Genomic DNA, 5,901 nt, shown 5'->3' with positions numbered 1-5,901 from the left:
GAGAGATTAAACAAAGGGGAATTATTATACCTATGGCTTTAGGTGGAAATGGACTTATGGTGGTATAGCATAGGTTTCCTCCGTACTAATTTTAGATTGTTCAAGTAGAATTTTTTTTAAAGGAAGTTGATAAGATCACATCAGGTAAATATTGTCATGGGCAGGCTTGAACCTAAGTGATAAGTCTGGACATGAGAGTAAGTAAAAAGATGAAGGGAAAAAAAGTCACCAAGACATTTGTCTCATATCATAAGAGTGAGGCAAAAGCCAGGATTTTACTCTTTTCATTGTCTCTCTTTGTTTCCATTTCTTATCTGTCTGTGTCTCTGAGCTCTGCCTAGCTCTATTTCCATTATGTCTCTGTAAATGGGAGACAGCTTGTGTTTTTATTTCTTCTGAAATGTGATCTACCCTATTTCCTCTCATTGATCCTCATTTCCAATAGAGTCATTACTGGCTATTAGATTTCACCATTCAGCATTTGTGGGCAGTCAGTACACTTCACAGCACATATAATACAAGTTGCATTATTTGGCAAAATTTATTATTATTATTTTTATACTTCATTTTATTTTTTAATCTATTTATTTAACATTTCCACCTCCTCCCATCCTCCCTTTTCCCTCCCCCTCTCACCACCCCCTCTCCTCCCACTTTCACATCCTCCACTCCCCCTCCCTCTAGCTCTCCAGTCCTAAGAGAAGTCAGGGTGCCCTGACTTGTGGGAAGTCCAAGGCCCTCCCTCCCTCCAGGTCTAGGAAGGTGTGCATGCAAAACAGACTAGGCTCCCACAAAGCCAGTACATGCAGTAGAATCAAAATCCAGTGTCATTATCATTGGCTTCTCAGTCAAATCTCATTGTCAGCCACATTCAGAGAGTCCGGTTTGATCACATGCTCGTTCAGACCCAGTCAAGCTGGCCTTGATGAGCTCCCATTAGATCAGTCCCACCATCTCCATGGGTGGACGCACCCCTCGCGGTCAAATCATAGTTTTTGCTAGATTTTTCTGTTCAAGCATTTAATACTAAATTATTGTGCTTTTCTTTCATTTTCTTTTTCCATGTGAATTTTTACTAACATAATATTTTTATCAATTACTGAGAATTTCATACAGTGTACACCAATCATAGTTGTTTTCTCTCAAGTATACGCTAATGCCTTTATACCACTCCCCCCAAAAGAAAAGAAAAAAAAAGAAACAAAAGCACCAAGACTTAATTTCTCTCCCCTATACTAATAGGAGACTGCTCAAAAACCCAGTGGTCACCCCTTTCTTTTGTGGTTTAAATAGATACATATTTCTCTGTCAATGAAACATTAAATTATCCTATGTGTTTAGATACTATATACACTGAGTGCCCTGAATATATCTGATCTAAAGTGAATGGAATTCATTCAGCACTGTTTTGTTAGGTTCATTGTAATTGTATTCGCAAAGTCTTAATAATTGATTAATTTCTATGAAATGTATATAAATGTTTTTTAATGGTCACTAAATGAGATTCCTGAAACAAAAATGCAGTATCAAAATCTATGTGCTAAGCTCTGAAAGTGCCACATTGAATAACTGCTTTGCTCACGAGGCTTTGCATTGCCTTAGTGATCTCAACATGGAACAGCTTTTTAAAAATCTATGTGGGTTTATTCCAACATCTGTGGTTAGACGAGAGTCTGTTGAAGACATTCCACTTTGATGTGTTGAAAAGAAAAACATTACACAACTAAATTTAACTCAGATCATTTGAAGAAAGAAGAGTTTTTGTCTTGGGCAGGACTAAGAGCCAAAACGAGTTGAAAAAGCTCCCCATGGCAACTAATGCAATGATATTTTCGATACTTAATATGGAAACAAAGAAGAAAAAACATCTCACTGGCTACAGCTGGATATTTGCCTTATTTAGACTTGGCATGATGGTTTATTTAGCTTATTTAAACATGATATGATGGTATGTTTGCCTCATTTGGACATAATGTGTTGATTTTGCCTTATTTGGTCATGGCATGATTATTTTCCTCAATGTTATATTCTGAAGATTGTGATGGGATCAAATATGATACTTCAAGCACAATCATATTCCTAAGTTGTATTTCAACTTGTTCACCAATAGGTGAGGCTATTGTTCATAACAAAGGAGCTCAGTGTAGACACTATCACAGATCAGTGACCTCCCACTTAATTTGATATCTGAGACTAGCTTGAGCCTATTCTTTTTTCTACGCTTTGAAAAATGAGTTAGTAACTGCAATAAAGAAATCCTTAGCCAATACAAGTTCCAAATCAGAATTTGAAATCATAGAAAGATGCATCAACAAAATAATTCAGCATAGTATGAAGTAACTAGTGGCTATTAAATAACCCAGTTCCCCATCTTTGCCATAGTTGTTTACATTGCTACTATGATTCACTTCTTTATGTAAAGACTAAATAAAATATTATCATGCGATATCATGGAACAACTGTTAATATTGTGACTCTGGATTGAAGAAAATGACTTTCTCTAATATATGTATTTTTCTAATTATTTAATGTATAATGTATATACTCATGTATATTCTCTAAAATATATTATGTAACCAAATAATATGCTATCTAATATATAATATCTAATATACATATATTAAAACACTGAAATGTACTTAATGTGGATAATTATCTTTCTGTGCCTTAGTATCTGTTATTTAAACATGGGTAAATAAGAAAAAAAATAATATTTACTTTTTGGGACTTTGAGGAATTATATTCAAATTTATTTTACACTTGAATTTTTACTTTATATTCTTTATGGTAGTATTTCTTATAAATGAGAAATTATCTGGGAGATTATTATGACTCATGCATTAAGTATTTTTGCTAAAATATTTAGAGGTAACAGGTTAAATTTAGATGTTCATTATACATTGTAGATCATTGTATTCAATTGAGCCAGTAATAGAAAAACCTCATGTTTGCAATTTGTGATATTGACATACTGGAGGCAGAGTCCATCTCACCTAGAAGCTCTGAAGTATCTCATACACTCTTAAGCTTCCATAGTTCACTGAGGTCATATTTTATATACTTGAACTAAGAATAGAGTGCTTTATTTTATATATACTCCTCTAGTGGTGCAATGTATTATTCTCTGGAAATGTCTCTCTGTATCTATCTACTTATTTATGCTTAATTTCAAAAACTACATGTTTCAGACTTTTGTATAAGGAAAATAATATATACAGTTGCTTGTTTACTTAGGTAATATATAGGAAAATAATATATACAGGAAGAAAGTATACTAATTATTCCAGAAGACAAACTGACTAATATAAAAGCCTAACCTTTTACTTTATAATAGAAATATAGTCACAATTCTCTTTCATGGAAATAAATACTTTTCAAATGAAAATAGTCATTTTAATATTTAACCATAGGGAAAAATGTATGTTTAATCTGTCTAAATTTCTCTTGAATATTCATTTTTATATCATAATCTATTTACATATGTAGGAAGATGACTGAGGACTCTTCTATGTGATTTTCCCATTGATCTCACTTTGTTCTAGCTTCAGGTATTACGCTGGATCCCTTCATTTGTAGCAAGTAAGGAAGCATTAATGATACCCTATTATTAGCTGAATCCCAGCTTTTATCTATATTCACTTCATGCTTCCTGGCTTTGCCTTAGTGAACAGTGTCCTTTATTCATCAATCAGATCTCATGCAAACATTTAACTCCAGCAAAGTTTTTCTGTGTTGTGCCTATTTATTCCTCCACTCTGTACCCAAAAGTCTGAAAACTAGTACTTTACATTTTTGATTTTTCTGTGTCTGTTATTTTACCTTATCCTGAAAGCCATAAACTTGAAAGAACAGAATTTTTCAGTTTTCCAGGCTACTTTTCTTTCACTTAATACTATGAATTCATTATTCTTCTGTTTTGTGGTATGATCGTTCATATATTTTTATTGCTGAATATTGATTTGATCTATACCTGTGCTATGGTCCAATTTCACACTTGATTATTGAAAAACATCTTGATGTTAATGAGTGTTATAAACATTCCTATAAAGGGCAAGTATGGACATCAATTCTTTTGGATAATACACAGGTGTGTGATTACTGGATAGTGTGAGAAGAGACTGTGAAGTTTTTGAGAATCGGCTTTTCAGTCTTCCTATGAGACTGTGTCATTTTCTATTTCCATAAGCAGTTACACTGAAGTCCTGAAGATAAAAGAAAATGGAAGCAATTCTGGAGCAGCAACAGCTCACTCATGAAGAATAGGAACGGCTCATGGATGCCATGGCCAAAGAGGTGCTCACAAAGAAGCCCGCGCTCTGGGACCAAGTCAATCCCGATCATAGCAATAGGGCATGCAGGATAGATACACGGGGGTCAGTGGGAACCTGAGGGATTTGTATGATGATAAAGATGTACCACAAAAGGAAGAACTCCGTGCTATTTCAGGACCCATTGAGTTTGCGGAATTATGTAATAGACTCAAGCAGATAAAGGAATTGCATCAGAAGCACCCAAATGAGTTCTGTGTGCTACGGTGGTCAGAACTGGTCTTCAGAGCTCCTGAAGACCTGAGAGAATCCAAAGGAAGAGGCACTTGGTGGAGGTCACAGACGAAAAAGGATATGATAGCTACCTTGATCTCCATGACTGCTACTTTATGAGTACATTAATCTGAATGCTTCTGAGAAGCTGGATTATATCATATATCTGTCTTTCCGTGACCAACTATTTGACAGTACTAAAGAAAGAATGCAGAGTATAGAGATACCTGGAAATATTGTTGGAATGCCTTCAGGATTATTACACAGTGTGAAGCCCCTTTAGGGTCGGTAGAAGCTCTTGGGGAAGAGTCAGACCGACTTTGAGAAGAAGGGGATAATGGTAGCTTTCCTGAACGGTCGAAAGAAACAAGTAGTGCCCTGACCCATCCTGGAGCCCACCTTGACCTCTCTGCATTCTCCTCCTAAAAGGAGTTAGTGTCCCTGGGTCTGAAGAGGATAAAATCTGTACCGTTTGTTTTAGGCCTGAAATGTGGCTGGGCCCTAGAAGAGCGAGTTCAGAGGCTATTCAACACCAAAGGACAGTTCTTGGAGGCACGCAACACGTCTCTATTTACTTAAATCCCAAATTAAAGGGTATGAAGAGACAATGAGATGAAGAAAGATACTGCTTTCCTGGAAGCTCAATTTATGAACATATGTAGATTCTTGGGGGCAGCAACAGTTCACTCATGAAAATGTAACAGTGCAAGCAAGCCAGAAAAGAAGAAAAGCGAGAAGAGAAGGAGAAGCAGATGAGACTGAAAGTGAAGGCACAGAGAATGAGTTTACTTACAATCCCGAAAACCTGCCCCTGGGTTGGGACGGCAAACCCACCCCCTACGAGCAACATAAACCTTGTAGCCTGAATATCAACTACTGCTGTGAGATTTGTGGAAACTACACTTACCATGGACTGAAAACTTCCAGCGGCATTTTGCTGAATAGTGTTATGCTCTTGGCATGAAGTGTTTGGACATGCCAAACACTGCCCACTTCGCAACGATGGCCAGCCCAACACCAACAAAGAGAATGAGGACTCCAGTGGAAATAATATTTAAAAGAAAACAGTACGATCTGAAAAGGCAAGGACTGCTCTAGCGGTGGGCTATGCACCATCTTCCCTCAGATCTGCTTTTGCTTTTTTTTCCCAACCAAATGTTCTTAAAGACTTTTTGCTATGTAGTCTTCAGTCTAGTGTGCATCTTGTAGAAACAAGATATACTGAGAAATTGCAGAATTGTGATGAGCTTTATCTTTGCTTTATGTTTTAAAAAAAGATCTGTGTAAAAATAAAAAAGAAGAGAAAAATGCCTCTTTCTCATCCTCTATAAAAGTTAATCCAGAAAATAATAAAGATTTG

At 36.0% G+C, this 5,901-nt stretch overlaps 1 pseudogene; it reads left to right on the top strand.

The window, feature by feature from the left end:
* Nucleotides 1-4,218: 4,218 nt before the first annotated feature.
* Nucleotides 4,219-5,639, top strand: LOC126499746 (splicing factor 3A subunit 3-like; annotated as a pseudogene).
* Nucleotides 5,640-5,901: the final 262 nt, after the last annotated feature.

This window comes from Alexandromys fortis, unplaced genomic scaffold, assembly GCF_014885135.2.
Source record: "Alexandromys fortis isolate MF-2015 unplaced genomic scaffold, M_Fortis_MF-2015_v1.1 scaffold_37, whole genome shotgun sequence".
NCBI classification, from domain to species: domain Eukaryota; kingdom Metazoa; phylum Chordata; class Mammalia; order Rodentia; family Cricetidae; genus Alexandromys; species Alexandromys fortis.
The sequence above is the reverse complement of the archived record's forward strand: the minus strand, read 5'-3'. Positions and strand labels throughout refer to the sequence as shown.